Source organism: Hippocampus comes, unplaced genomic scaffold (assembly GCF_001891065.2).
Source record: "Hippocampus comes isolate QL1 unplaced genomic scaffold, H_comes_QL1_v1.1 scaffold112, whole genome shotgun sequence".
NCBI lineage: Eukaryota > Metazoa > Chordata > Actinopteri > Syngnathiformes > Syngnathidae > Hippocampus > Hippocampus comes.
Window position 1 is genome coordinate 2,291,267 of NW_017805841.1, and position 16,345 is coordinate 2,307,611.

Below are 16,345 nucleotides of genomic sequence, written 5' to 3' on the forward strand. Positions count from 1 at the left end.
AGTTTCCTGACAGATTCTCCTTTGATTCTCTTTTGGTGAGCAAATACAAATAATTGTGACACAATATAACAGTTGGATTAAGTGCAGGTTGATTGATCACATGAGAGTGAGGCACAAGTATGATGTAACAGAAAGGCGACTTTTGGTGTGTTGCTGTCTCTGAGCGAACAGAGCCAATACAATAGTCTTCACTTCAAAACAACAATATAATATATGTTACACGGTTGGATGGTAGTGCCAAGTTGGTGAAGTTGCAGAACCAACACAAGACTTGCTTGTTCATTTAACACATACTGTACTGTCAAAAAGAACCGGTTTCAAGTTCCCATCCCTAGCTGTGGCACATTAGTGTGAAATTATTCATTTTCACCAAACTGGAGCAAACACATTTCGTTTTTCATGACAATTAATTTCGTTCAACTATCCATGCCAGCGACATAACGGACAGAACAATTAAATTCACGAGATGGCAGACGATCCAATCAACCTGCTTAACCAACTTTTGCCATTCTTACTGCTCTAATCCTTGTGTTAAACTACACAGGACCAGATTTCACACATCTGGGAGTATATTGAGATGAGGTTATCATTATTTCAGAATCTGTCATTTTGGTGGCATTTTTATTTTTTGGGGCAGTTGTGCCATGAGAATTTTCCAGTCTAAAACCACACAAAATGGGGAATGCTGATTCGGGAATACGAATTCGGTCACATTCACAATTAAACTTGGAAGTCAAGGAACTCCCGTACCTTGAGAAGTGCCTTACCTGAATGAAGAAGAAACGGAGCAGATGGCCGATTGCAGCTAGCAACATCTCTCACCTATTGAAGACAGACATGCAGAACATGAGTAAACAGTCAGAAATAAAGAATAGAGACGATCATGAGCTAGAGATTGAGCAGTTGACGGACACGTCAAGCGCACACTCCCTTCTCATGTTGCGCCTGCTTTTTTTTTTTTTCCACCACCGCATCCTGTACTCGTCTAACAGGCAGGACTGCTGTGCAGGGCACGCATCCGTGCAGGGTCGATGCTCAGACCGCCACATAGCACAAAGCCCAACAGATTTCATTGCAGCCTACCGACAATCTCTGCCGTTTTGTTTTTCTGTCTTTTGAGCAGGTTACTGTCAAGGCACATACAGTAAAAAAAAAAAAATCAGCTGGTCGAAAGTCATTGTCAGGGTCCATAGAGACAAACAATGGACTTGTTGCCAGTCGGTGTCAGGGTACGTAGAATAGACCAGGGGTGCCCAAGCTTTTTTGACCGAAGAGCTACTTTTCAAGCCAACCAACCCTCTGCTATCGACAGTTACTGTACATGCACGCATACGCACGCACGCGCATGCCCACCTGCTACGCATGCCATGATGAGCAACAGCCATAATGGCCCCGAACATGAACAAAACAGGACAAAAAAGTAGATACAAGAGTTTGTGAAAATGAAAGCACTGCCTGACGCGGAGGCATGGGCCGCACTTTCGCAGCGTGTTAAATGCATCAACATCACGATCGCAGCTCACTTGTATCATTTTAAAATGCTTCTCCTGGCGCTCCATATTCCCATTCTTTGCCTGTGCCATTGGTGAATTGCATATAAAACAAATTAAATATATTGCAACAGCTCTGATCACAAGCTGCAATTACAGACTGTAGACTGCTAACAACTTCCAGTGATGAGGTCACGCACCACCGAAGGTTAAAGGCGACCTGCTTTTTTATTTTATTTTTTTAAATACCGTACTTTTTGTGAAAGTGAAACTGATAGGATGCTTACGGTCTAGTTTACACAAACACAAAACTATAAAATAACAACACACACACACAAACACATCTCTACCTGTCTACCAGTCCAGTCGATCGCGATCGACTGGTTGGGCACCCCTGCAGTAGACAAACAAAGAGCCAGTCTCCAGCTAATGTCAAGGCACATATAAATAAACAATGGATTGGCCGTCACGGTGGAGGGATTTAAATTCTGATTCACACAATTAATTGTCTTCAATGAGCACATTGTGCATGTTTTTGGAATGTGTGAGGGCGTCAGAGTACCTGAAGAAAACCCAGGGTGAAACCAACAAACAAACAAACTTCACACTAGATGATTTGAGCCGAGATTGTTATCCAGAACCTCTCAACTGTTAGGTGAGGGGTCAAGAGATCAATTGGTCAATGCATAGTAATGTAAGCCCAGTTATCTGACCATTGTGTTCCAGTTGAGCTCAAATCTGAGTGAATTCCCCTCATTTTGGCAGATGTTAAAAAAGCTGTCCCCACCAGTCAGATAACTCCATGAGTCCATCAGTTGGACGACGGCCGGCCTGTAAAAGGCAGAATTAACCATCTGCAAGAGACATCTATCAAGCTTAAATGTCATGTAATGACCCTGGGGGCAATGGCGGAGGCATCATTCAAATGCGTGATTGCCGGCTCTGGCTTGATTCATATCCACGCTGCGGCGGTGGAAGCACCAGCGGTTACCAAGTGGAGACACAAAGACGTGCTACAATTATAGAAATACATAAATACAGACAAGCTACACATTGATTTGATGATGAAAAACAGAAAAAAAGGCAGTCGCAATCTAGCTGCAGTAATATTTTTCACAGAGGATAAAGAATATATGCCTGCGAGTATTGTTGCATTCTATGTTTGCATTTGTTACTGCCGTTTGTGTTTGAATATAATTAGTTAAAGCATTAGAACTACAAACATATCAATACTAGTTTCATGGAGGCTACATGAGGAGTAGAATTTGAAGGCGTCGAAGGACTGAGCCTGAGAATGGTCGATCTAGAATTTGTAAATCACATGCATCTGAAAATGCAGCCTTCGGAGGGTGCAGCATGTGAATTTGGACACAGCCTACTTGTCCATGCATTGCCTCTGATGGAAATTTTGCACCTGCCAATGTGGCCACCATACAAGTGTGTCTGTTTGCTGGACCTAGTTGATACACCACTTTATGTCTATGACAACTGCGCCGAAACCCGGAAACACATGTACCAGTCCCTAGTAGACAGACTTTGACAACTACTGTACAAAGGGTATTTTAGGTGGATTCTGTTTTCTCTCCATTACATGTTCCAATATACATAGTGATTTATCTTTTTCTTACCATGTGGGGGATTCTTGGATAACATTAAAAAAAATCTGTATGCATGTCATTCGGTTTGAAGGTAAAGCGAAGAAAACAACAGCAGACGCAATATCTCAGTATCATCAAAACTTTGGAATTGTAAGGCTGCAGAGAAAGCGCCCCAATTGATTGTGGTTGTTATCACAATTGCTCTGGCCAATGCAAATGGTGGCCCACTTCTGCACCCTTTGGTCTAATTAGGATCATAGCCAGCTGACAACATTTGAAGCTCTCAGACCCCTCGTCGCCTGAACTGTGGACAGGCAACATTAGTCTCACTGCTTATTTACCTGCGAGATGACGAGACACACACACACACACACACACACACACACACACACACACACACACACACACACATGTAGTGTATATGTGTGTGTGTGTGTGTGTGTGTGTGTGTGTGTGCGCGCGCGCGCGCGCGAGAGAGAGAGAGAGAGAGAGAGAGAGAGAGAGAGAGAGAGAGAGAGAGAGAGAGAGAGAGAGAGAGAGACACGGAAGGGCGATCTTCAGGCGCTGTTCATTAAAGCAGAAGAAACAGCAAAGCATTAAAACACAAACGCATACACATCCTCACCAAAAAAGCCTGAAAAGCAGAGACCACTACAGGAAGCCTCCAAGGTAATTAGTTTAATGTTATAATCATGGCACAGCTGAAAAACTGTTACATATACAGCAATGTTGATCCCATACATGTTTTTTTTAAACTCACTTTTTTAACACTTATAGGATGGCTTTTGCAGTTGATTTGTATGAAGTCACATTTTAGGAGTAGGAGTGAGGTTTACATTTCATGTGGAGCTTCAACATTGCTGAAGGATACTGAAGCAACTTTTCAAGTAGAGGGCTCTTTTAAATTTGAATTTGAAGTAAAAAGGCAACATGAGGTGACTTTATATTTCAGTGTTTGCCTCCGATACTGTATATTTTATAGATTGTGCCCCAGCCGTAGTGCAGATTTAAAAAAAAAGTTTTTATGGGTTTTCACAGTACAATTGCACTGGCCTATTTACCAACATTCATCATATGAACATTTTGGACATTCTATGTTCCTCAAAACATTTTTTTTTATTGGCACATTGGTAGGTCAGATTCTTCAGATGTCTGCCTCCAGTGCAGTGCCAAATAGCGCACTGAGCTCTACTTTAAGAAATGCCGTTTAATTAGGAGCAAAAGGAAGAGGACGCTTCACATTTTGTAACTTTAATATTCTTGTTCCCATAGAGCAAATGTTTGCCTGATTATTGTCGTATGCTCCATTTGTTTGTGTTGCCAGTATGAGTGTAATAAAGTAGCAGTTGTTTGATGGTTTATAATTATTCTAACATATATGCTAATTTCTGTTAGCCTGCTTGTAGCGATTCGTAGTATATGTTAGCTTTAAGCTCACAGCTAATGTTGGTTGAACGTTTTGGGCCCTATTTTGGTAGAGTGGAACCCGTGCATTCGGCATAAAAGCAGGCATAACTTCATTTTCGTGCCAGCGCAAGTCTAGTCCAGTGCGTCAGGGGCCGTGTTGCACCCATTTGGACATTTCAGTGCACGGAGTTGCCTCCCCCCTGAGTCATCTGACTATTTGGTAACAGAAAGTAGGGTGCGCCAAGTGTAAAAAGGAGTGCTTCATCATTTTCGTGCTGGGGCAATGGACTAATTCAGCATGTTTGGAATTTAGTTGATGCGCTACACCTTACCGGGCGTTTATGCCTCGCCCCCCAATGCATCTGCAAATTTGGTCACATAAGATATCGACACCATTTTAGACTTCTCAAAAGCAGGTTTATTTTGTAGCGCAGGCGGTCAAATGCGATTTTGGTGGATTTAATCGAGGCAGATTCGGTGCTCCGCGGATTCTTGTGGTTCACGTCACCGGATATCATTCATAACTATGACACCACCGTGGGCCATTCCTTCTGAATCATTGTAGAAATCAATTCAATGAACGAATTATAATCATAACATCTTAAAAGTATTTTAATAGCATTCCCGACCCCGGTCACTATTGCATGGGTGCAAACACACACGATTCGAGTTAAATATATTTGACACACATTGACCGACTGATCAATAATAAAATTGAATGTTGAACGGCGAAAACTCCAAATTGTCCCTAGGCGTGAGTGTGAGCACGAATGGTTGTTCGTTTCTGTGTGCCCCGCGATTGGCTGGCAACCGGTTCAGGGTGTCCCCCGCCCACTGCCTGAAGACTGCTGGGATAGGCTCCAACACTCCCCGCGACCCCAGTGAGGCTAAAGCGGTTTGGAAAATGAATGTTGAAGGGGCATTTAGCTGCTGGGAGAGAGAGGAGCGAATACATCATGAAAGATCCCTCATATGAAAATGTATAATGGATGCTAGCCTCAGTTATATCTTCCATTGTGGTTATAATGCAATTTGGCATTTCTGCGACCCAGAGTTTTAGCTCAGGGGTTACTGCTGTGCACTTTCAAGCCGATGACCCGGGTACTATCCCCAAGTGTGTTGTCAGATGGTTGTGATTGAATAGCGACATGTCCAAAGTTGACTAGAACAGGTTTTCTTTTGACATTACCACAGAAATGCACCACTGCTGTGTAAAAACACAGTAGAGAGACACTTAATATGTCACACACACGAGCATCACTGATAATTTCCCATTGCTGAGGCAGTGCACTGCATAGTCCGGTGAGAGGGGTTGTGTGGAAGCTACAAGGCCACGCATGCATGCACGCACGCACACGCGCGCGCGCACACTCACACACACACACACACACACACACACACACACACACACACACACACACACACACACACACACACACACACACACACACACACACGCACACATCATCATCATCAAGGTGCTCCAACAGGAGCTCATGTAAGCATATTCACCAGCAGAGAAGTGCTGAAACACAAGGCCATGTTGCAGACTCGCCCCCTCTCTCATAAAAAAACACACAGCCTTTGAATACACACAAAATACATCTATGCAGAGCACACATGCACACCCACACAGGAGTATCGTCAAGGTTTGACACACGTTACCAAATGCCCGCTTCCTACATCTATTCATCTTTTTTGACCCACCTTTACTCCCCGAATCGCACACACAAACACACAAATATGTACATAAAAAGGAAGTACCATTAACCTAAGAGCATAACTGCCCATGTTATTTTTATCTTACTGTCACCACAGCAAAAATAAAAATAAAATCTTGAGGTGTCTGTAGATTGACAGTCATCTGGGTCATTGTATTTCGCAAAGACTGAATCGAGGCATCTGGACTTTTCTTGTTTGTCGAATTTGTTGTGTTTTTTTTCTTGTTTTGACATAGCACAACATAGGTTATTACACTAACAATAAGACAATACACTGGACTAAACATGGCACCTGCACATCCTCAAAAGATCAGTTTATACAAATTAATATTGTTGGAGGTATTATTACTTTCATGACATTTTTTTCAGGATTTTCCATACAGAGAACCGTGACATGAGCATGGTAGGTAAAAATATTGCTTTGACTGAGGGGAGGAGCTTAATTTCATCCTTTTTGTGTTGGCAATCATTTATCGTGGATCTTTACTTGGTGGGGCTCAGTTCACTGCTCTGTGAAGCGTTTTTTTCTTTTTTTTTTTGCTCTTTATCATATTTGATCATTGTTCTTCCAAACATTGTTAAGCAGCTTTAATTTTGGATGTACTCTCGCTAGTCAAAATATTAGGTCCAAGATAATGAGCTCCACTACAAGGAATTGTATCATAAATTTAAAATCACTGTGCTCCTAATTCTTAGGACATGCCCCAAAACTCTGATTTTAAAGTATCTGCGTGTGAATGTATGCATTTTAGGGGTCCTGAACACGCAAACTACAAAAATATTTGCCCCAGATGGCAGTTTCTGCGATTGATGTGGAATCGGGTAAGCATGTTATGCATGAAAGTCTTTCGTACCTATGCCTGAAATTTGGCAGGCAGTCAGTCATTTTGAGCCCCAATCGAAAGCAAGTAACCTTGACAGAGGGCGACACTAAATGCTCAAGCTTTTTTTGCTGACATCGTCTAATCCGACCATCGAAGTTCGATGATTTTCCATGAAAAAGCGATGCCGGGGACCATTCTAATTTGGCCCCTAACACCAATTGCGCCGATCAACATGAAAACATTGAAAGAGCCCATGCTGTACTCCGGCTTCCTCCCACTTTCCAAAAACTTGCATGTTTGGTTCATGACGGGTTGTTTGTCTATATTTGCCTGGCGACCAGTCCAGAGTTTAACCCGCCTCTCGCCTAGAGTCAGCTGGGATAGGCTCCAGCACAACCGTGCCCTAATCAAATAAAGAAAATAGAATGGAGGATGGATATTACAAGCATGTTGTCCCCACCAAATCCCTTTTTAATCTTAAATGAATAATAGCTGAATTTCAAATTCAATTTGTTGTTAAAAGAAATATACGGTACTGTATCACAACAAGAAACTAGTGGGGGAAGTGAAATCAAATGATGAGGTGTTGATACAACTATTTGATTATCAAATAAATGATGAAAAGGAGCTTGACATAGAAGGAGAATTTTGAGATGCCGTTTTTGTTTTGTAACAGCAGAATTTTTTTTGGAGACGTGCAGGCGTACCTAATGTTATAGTCAGTCCCAGATATGAATAACATTGATGTGCATTCTTTTAAAAAGTAAGGAGAAAGCAAGGTCACACTTCCACAATAAGATGCAGCTCTCCACCTTCGTTTGATTTAAAGTGTGTCGCATTCTAACAGACGGCAAAGTTAAGCCTTTTGCAAGGGTGGCGTGACATAATTCATGCAGATTGGATGCAAACGCTTGCGACTTCCACACCTTTACTTGCCAGAAAAAAACTGACTATTTGTTGACGTGAGTGCACTTTTAAAGGATTTTGAGGCGAGATCGCATGGGGTCATCAGATGGTCCACCTGTACGCATGAGACGCCGACGTACGTTTCCATGAGAACTTCAAACACACGACTGCATCATTTCAGCTTGTCAGTCACACATATGCTGCAGAGGACCACCGAACAGAATGTGTCTTCTTGCGATCAGTAGAAGTGAAAAATCAAAGTTCAACATCAATTTACGATACAGACATACAATGTATTTTCTCAGTTATCTTAACAAAGATGAGAGAGATGGGGAGGTTGTTTTTTGTTTGTCGAATTTGTTGTGTTTTTTTTCTTGTTTTGACATAGCACAACATAGGTTATTACACTAACAATAAGACAATACACTGGACTAAACATGGCACCTGCACATCCTCAAAAGATCAGTTTATACAAATTAATATTGTTGGAGGTATTATTACTTTCATGACATTTTTTCAGGATTTTTCATACAGAGAACCGTGACATGAGCATGGTAGGTAAAAATATTGCTTTGACTGAGGGGAGGAGCTTAATTTCATCCTTTTTGTGTTGGCAATCATTTATCGTGGATCTTTACTTGGTGGGGCTCAGTTCACTGCTCTGTGAAGCGTTTTTTTCTTTTTTTTTTTGCTCTTTATCATATTTGATCATTCTTCTTCCAAACATTGTTAAGCAGCTTTAATTTTGGATGTACTCTCGCTAGTCAAAATATTAGGTCCAAGATAATGAGCTCCACTACAAGGAATTGTATCATAAATTTAAAATCACTGTACTCCTAATTCTTAGGACATGCCCCAAAACTCTGATTTTAAAGTATCTGCGTGTGAATGTATGCATTTTAGGGGTCCTGAACATGCAAACTACAAAAATATTTGCCCCAGATGGCAGTTTCTGCGATTGATGTGGAATCGGGTAAGCATGTTATGCATGAAAGTCTTTCGTACCTATGCCTGAAATTTGGCAGGCAGTCAGTCATTTTGAGCCCCAATCGAAAGCAAGTAACCTTGACAGAGGGCGACACTAAATGCTCAAGCTTTTTTTGCCGACATCGTCTAATCCGACCATCGAAGTTCGATGATTTTCCATGAAAAAGCGATGCCGGGGACCATTCTAATTTGGCCCCTAACACCAATTGCGCCGATCAACATGAAAACATTGAAAGAGCCCATGCTGTACTCCGGCTTCCTCCCACTTTCCAAAAACTTGCATGTTTGGTTCATGACGGGTTGTTTGTCTATATTTGCCTGGCGACCAGTCCAGAGTTTAACCCGCCTCTCGCCTAGAGTCAGCTGGGATAGGCTCCAGCACAACCATGCCCTAATCAAATAAAGAAAATAGAATGGAGGATGGATATTACAAGCATGTTGTCCCCACCAAATCCCTTTTTAATCTTAAATGAATAATAGCTGAATTTCAAATTCAATTTGTTGTTAAAAGAAATATACGGTACTGTATCACAACAAGAAACTAGTGGGGGAAGTGAAATCAAATGATGAGGTGTTGATACAACTATTTGATTATCAAATAAATGATGAAAAGGAGCTTGACATAGAAGGAGAATTTTGAGATGCCGTTTTTGTTTTGTAACAGCAGAATTTTTTTTGGAGACGTGCAGGCGTACCTAATGTTATAGTCAGTCCCAGATATGAATAACATTGATGTGCATTCTTTTAAAAAGTAAGGAGAAAGCAAGGTCACACTTCCACAATAAGATGCAGCTCTCCACCTTCGTTTGATTTAAAGGGTGTCGCATTCTAACAGACGGCAAAGTTAAGCCTTTTCCAAGGGCGGCGTGACATAATTCATGCAGATTGGATGCAAACGCTTGCGACTTCCACACCTTTACTTGCCAGAAAAAAACTGACTATTTGTTGACGTGAGTGCACTTTTAAAGGATTTTGAGGCGAGATCGCATGGGGTCATCAGATGGTCCACCTGTACGCATGAGACGCCGACGTACGTTTCCATGAGAACTTCAAACACACGACTGCATCATTTCAGCTTGTCAGTCACACATATGCTGCAGAGGACCACCGAACAGAATGTGTCTTCTTGCGATCAGTAGAAGTGAAAAATCAAAGTTCAACATCAATTTACGATACAGACATACAATGTATTTTCTCAGTTATCTTAACAAAGATGAGAGAGATGGGGAGGTTGTTTTTTTACTCACCTTACTGTTGTCTCGTTGTGAATCCTTTCTCTGCTGGAAGTTTGACTGGGTCTGCTCCCGATCCCCGGAGGAGTCGCGCTGAGAGGGAGGATGCTGCCGCTGTGTGTATGTGTGTGTGTGTGTGTGTGTGTGAACATGGCACCTGCACATCCTCAAAAGATCAGTTTATACAAATTAATATTGTTGGAGGTATTATTACTTTCATGACATTTTTTTCAGGATTTTCCATACAGAGAACCGTGACATGAGCATGGTAGGTAAAAATATTGCTTTGACTGAGGGGAGGAGCTTAATTTCATCCTTTTTGTGTTGGCAATCATTTATCGTGGATCTTTACTTGGTGGGGCTCAGTTCACTGCTCTGTGAAGCGTTTTTTTCTTTTTTTTTTTGCTCTTTATCATATTTGATCATTCTTCTTCCAAACATTGTTAAGCAGCTTTAATTTTGGATTAGCTGCTGGGAGAGAGAGGAGCGAATACATCATGAAAGATCCCTCATATGAAAATGTATAACGGATGCCAGCCTCAGTTATATCTTCCATTGTGGTTATAATGCAATTTGGCATTTCTGCGACCCAGAGTTTTAGCTCAGGGGTTACTGCTGTGCACTTTCAAGCCGATGACCCGGGTACTATCCCCAAGTGTGTTGTCAGATGGTTGTGATTGAATAGCGACATGTCCAAAGTTGACTAGAACAGGTTTTCTTTTGACATTACCACAGAAATGCACCACTGCTGTGTAAAAACACAGTAGAGAGACACTTAATATGTCACACACACGAGCATCACTGATAATTTCCCATTGCTGAGGCAGTGCACTGCATAGTCCGGTGAGAGGGGTTGTGTGGAAGCTACAAGGCCACGCATGCATGCACGCACGCACACGCGCGCGCGCACACTCACACACACACCACACACACACACACACACACACACACACACACACACACACACACACACACACACACACGCACACATCATCATCATCAAGGTGCTCCAACAGGAGCTCATGTAAGCATATTCACCAGCAGAGAAGTGCTGAAACACAAGGCCATGTTGCAGACTCGCCCCCTCTCTCATAAAAAAACACACAGCCTTTGAATACACACAAAATACATCTATGCAGAGCACACATGCACACCCACACAGGAGTATCGTCAAGGTTTGACACACGTTACCAAATGCCCGCTTCCTACATCTATTCATCTTTTTTGACCCACCTTTACTCCCCGAATCGCACACACAAACACACAAATATGTACATAAAAAGGAAGTACCATTAACCTAAGAGCATAACTGCCCATGTTATTTTTATCTTACTGTCACCACAGCAAAAATGAAAATAAAATCTTGAGGTGTATGTAGATTGACAGTCATCTGGGTCATTGTATTTCGCAAAGACTGAATCGAGGCATATGTACATAAAAAGGAAGTACCATTAACCTAAGAGCATAACTGCCCATGTTATTTTTATCTTACTGTCACCACAGCAAAAATAAAAATAAAATCTTGAGGTGTCTGTAGATTGACAGTCATCTGGGTCATTGTATTTCGCAAAGACTGAATCGAGGCATCTGGACTTTTCTTGTTTGTCGAATTTGTTGTGTTTTTTTTCTTGTTTTGACATAGCACAACATAGGTTATTACACTAACAATAAGACAATACACTGGACTAAACATGGCACCTGCACATCCTCAAAAGATCAGTTTATACAAATTAATATTGTTGGAGGTATTATTACTTTCATGACATTTTTTCAGGATTTTTCATACAGAGAACCGTGACATGAGCATGGTAGGTAAAAATATTGCTTTGACTGAGGGGAGGAGCTTAATTTCATCCTTTTTGTGTTGGCAATCATTTATCGTGGATCTTTACTTGGTGGGGCTCAGTTCACTGCTCTGTGAAGCGTTTTTTTCTTTTTTTTTTTGCTCTTTATCATATTTGATCATTCTTCTTCCAAACATTGTTAAGCAGCTTTAATTTTGGATGTACTCTCGCTAGTCAAAATATTAGGTCCAAGATAATGAGCTCCACTACAAGGAATTGTATCATAAATTTAAAATCACTGTACTCCTAATTCTTAGGACATGCCCCAAAACTCTGATTTTAAAGTATCTGCGTGTGAATGTATGCATTTTAGGGGTCCTGAACATGCAAACTACAAAAATATTTGCCCCAGATGGCAGTTTCTGCGATTGATGTGGAATCGGGTAAGCATGTTATGCATGAAAGTCTTTCGTACCTATGCCTGAAATTTGGCAGGCAGTCAGTCATTTTGAGCCCCAATCGAAAGCAAGTAACCTTGACAGAGGGCGACACTAAATGCTCAAGCTTTTTTTGCCGACATCGTCTAATCCGACCATCGAAGTTCGATGATTTTCCATGAAAAAGCGATGCCGGGGACCATTCTAATTTGGCCCCTAACACCAATTGCGCCGATCAACATGAAAACATTGAAAGAGCCCATGCTGTACTCCGGCTTCCTCCCACTTTCCAAAAACTTGCATGTTTGGTTCATGACGGGTTGTTTGTCTATATTTGCCTGGCGACCAGTCCAGAGTTTAACCCGCCTCTCGCCTAGAGTCAGCTGGGATAGGCTCCAGCACAACCATGCCCTAATCAAATAAAGAAAATAGAATGGAGGATGGATATTACAAGCATGTTGTCCCCACCAAATCCCTTTTTAATCTTAAATGAATAATAGCTGAATTTCAAATTCAATTTGTTGTTAAAAGAAATATACGGTACTGTATCACAACAAGAAACTAGTGGGGGAAGTGAAATCAAATGATGAGGTGTTGATACAACTATTTGATTATCAAATAAATGATGAAAAGGAGCTTGACATAGAAGGAGAATTTTGAGATGCCGTTTTTGTTTTGTAACAGCAGAATTTTTTTTGGAGACGTGCAGGCGTACCTAATGTTATAGTCAGTCCCAGATATGAATAACATTGATGTGCATTCTTTTAAAAAGTAAGGAGAAAGCAAGGTCACACTTCCACAATAAGATGCAGCTCTCCACCTTCGTTTGATTTAAAGTGTGTCGCATTCTAACAGACGGCAAAGTTAAGCCTTTTGCAAGGGTGGCGTGACATAATTCATGCAGATTGGATGCAAACGCTTGCGACTTCCACACCTTTACTTGCCAGAAAAAAACTGACTATTTGTTGACGTGAGTGCACTTTTAAAGGATTTTGAGGCGAGATCGCATGGGGTCATCAGATGGTCCACCTGTACGCATGAGACGCCGACGTACGTTTCCATGAGAACTTCAAACACACGACTGCATCATTTCAGCTTGTCAGTCACACATATGCTGCAGAGGACCACCGAACAGAATGTGTCTTCTTGCGATCAGTAGAAGTGAAAAATCAAAGTTCAACATCAATTTACGATACAGACATACAATGTATTTTCTCAGTTATCTTAACAAAGATGAGAGAGATGGGGAGGTTGTTTTTTTACTCACCTTACTGTTGTCTCGTTGTGAATCCTTTCTCTGCTGGAAGTTTGACTGGGTCTGCTAGAGAGAGAGAGAGGGAAAATGTGTGTTTGTATGTGAGAGTGAGAGAGAGGGAGAGAGTGAGAAAGAGGGAGGGAAAAACAGACGTGGTGAGCTGAAGCCTGCTGCCAAAGGATGCTTCAGTCTCCTAGCAACAAAAATCGATCTTTGCGTGGAGACATTTTTATTGGATAAAAAGAAAACTTAGCCATTCCAACAGCCCCGCCACCGCCATCCTTTTATGTACGTGTTTACCACTCGGACCAACATGAGCTAACAGAAACAGAGCAAGTAGAAAAGAGATGTAGAATTTACCTTTAACCATCCTCTCCAGTCCTCCTGAAGTGCAAAAATATAAAAATTAAAATATTAAAAATGCAAGTAGTAATGCAGCAAATTCATGGAATCATCATCAACCTTTGACGGTATGCCCCTCCCACATTGGATTGCCATAGATAGCTTTGCCTAGCCAACTAGGAGATCTGCTTCTGATTTGTCAATTGCCTTGAAGATCAAAATATGTTCCCTGAATTTCGCCAGTAAAAACGTTGCTTCAAACCAACATGGCCAACTTCCTGCAGCCGACATGCGTCCTGTCATGATAGTGTCATGTCTGTTTTTGTTTTGAGTTGCTAAAGAAGGCTTTTACAAATCCACCTATGTTGCACCACCCTAACTCTGGTCAACCGGGGAGCGCTGGGACAACACTACCCCCACTCCTGAATCCGAAGCGTCCACTTCTACAACAAAGAGAGACTCCACCCTTGCGCCTTCTTCTCTCGTTGACGAACACAAGTTGTCACCAACTATGACGTGGAGAACAGAGAACCGATGGCTATAGTTCTCGTGTTACAGGAGTGGAGACACTGGCTGCAAGGCACCAAGCAGCTATTCACTGTGTACACCGATCACAAGAATCTAGCATGCCTCCAAACCGCTAAGAGACTAAAATCTCGCCAGATACAATTTCACCCTAACATCCCGCAAAAGCTCCAAGAATGCTAAACCAGACGCATTATGGAGGACCTACGACCCCTACAGAGGAGAGAGGCGAGCCGGACAACATACTGCCAGACCACTTCACTTTTGGGCTACTGAGGCAGGGGATAGAGCAGATAATTGAGCAGGCTAAGGAAGGTACAACGATCCCAGCTGGATGCCCTTCTGGAAAGCTTTTTGTGCCTCCATGTCTTCGTTCCAAGGTGGGGCACACCTCCAAGATAGCTTGCCATCCCGGAATCAACCGCACTCTTCAGTTTATCCTGCAGAAATTTTGGTGGCCGGAGCTTAAAAACGACATCATAGACTTTGAGAAATCCTGTTCTGCCTGTATCTGTGGGAAGGCCACTCACCAACCTCCTGCAGGGTTACTACATTCCTTATTGGTTCCACCTCGACTCTGGTCCCACATCTCCCTGGACTTTATCATCAGCCTTCCTTCTTCACGGGGCAAATCTGTGATACTCACCATAGCGGATCGTTTTTTTCAAAGTCTGCCCACTTCACCACGTTGTCCAAGCCCCCATCTGCACCAGAGACCACTAATTTCCTCTTTAACCATGTTTTTGGTATATCTGGAATTCCAGTGGACTTTGTGTCTGACCGGTGTCTGCAGTTTGTGTCACAGGTATGGAAGAGATTCTGCCGAGCTCTGGGAGCCTGTCGTCTGGATACCATCTGCAGTCCAATGGACAGACTGAGAGGAAGAATAAGGACCTGGAGATAGCCTGATGGTGCGAGTGCCTTCACCAACCCGCATCATGGGTCACACATTTGCCATGGGCGGAGCATTCGCACAACACCCCCATCTCGTCTGCAACAGACTGGTCTCCCTTCATGTCAGCATCTGAATACCAGCCACCACTGTTCCCGTCTCAGGAGAGGTTGGTGGAAATTCCCTCTATCCAGCTCCACCTGAGGCGGGCTCATAGCATGTGGAGGGAGACCAGGGCTGCACTGTCATACACCACTTCTCAGAAAAGGCTCATCGCTGACCGTCGACGCCACCCCACTCCAGTCTATCAAGTAGGACAGAAGGTGTGGCACTCGATGTGGGACTTAGATTTGGCCGGCACATGACGTAAATTGGGAACACGGTTCATGGGACCGTTCGAGGTGGAGGCCATTATCAACCCCGTTTCGGTCAAGCCCTCCATGAAGGTCCTTCCTGTCTTCCATGTCTCCCTGCTGAAGCCTGTGACATCCAGTCCTCTAGCTCCTCCACCCACCCCGCCCCCTCCTACATGGGTAATCGACGGTGACCTGGTGTACACAGTGAGGGAGATTTTGGACTCTAGGCGCAGGGCAGGGGCATACAGTACCTGGGCGACTTTGTACCCGACGCTAATCCCACTCGTCCAAGCCAGGTCTTCTGCCAGGAGGTGTCCGTTTGTACTGTCATGATCTGTCTGTTTTTGTTTTGACATGGACATGGCCACCAAGTTTTGTGTTGATTGGTAAAACTGGTAACAGGGACTTATTTTTTTGTAACTTTCCAGGGGGTGCTACCGAGTGAGTTTTGAGTGGGTTGTGGCAAGGACTTCTTTGAAAAGAGTGTGAATTCTCCAGGCATTTTGAGGTCTCCATATGGCTTCTTTTTGAAGGTGCCAGCTAACGTGATCCTACACTCAGAACTATTGTCTCTCCAGATGACCATCCA

At 42.7% G+C, this 16,345-nt stretch overlaps 1 protein-coding gene across 2 annotated transcripts in view; it reads right to left on the minus strand.

Moving 5' to 3' along the window:
- The window catches only part of grm3 (glutamate receptor, metabotropic 3), a 68,789-nt gene extending 55,115 nt beyond the window's left edge, over window positions 1-13,674 (minus strand). The window contains exons 1-2 of one of the 2 annotated variants that reach the window (XM_019888412.1): window positions 13,654-13,674; window positions 768-822 (exon numbers count right to left, since the gene is read on the minus strand). The gene's annotated coding sequence lies outside the window, so the exon portion shown is untranslated. Of the gene's footprint in view, window positions 1-767; window positions 823-10,180; window positions 10,308-13,653 lie in introns of those variants that run through there. The other variant, XM_019888411.1, reaches the window with a different exon arrangement.
- Window positions 13,675-16,345: the final 2,671 nt, after the last annotated feature.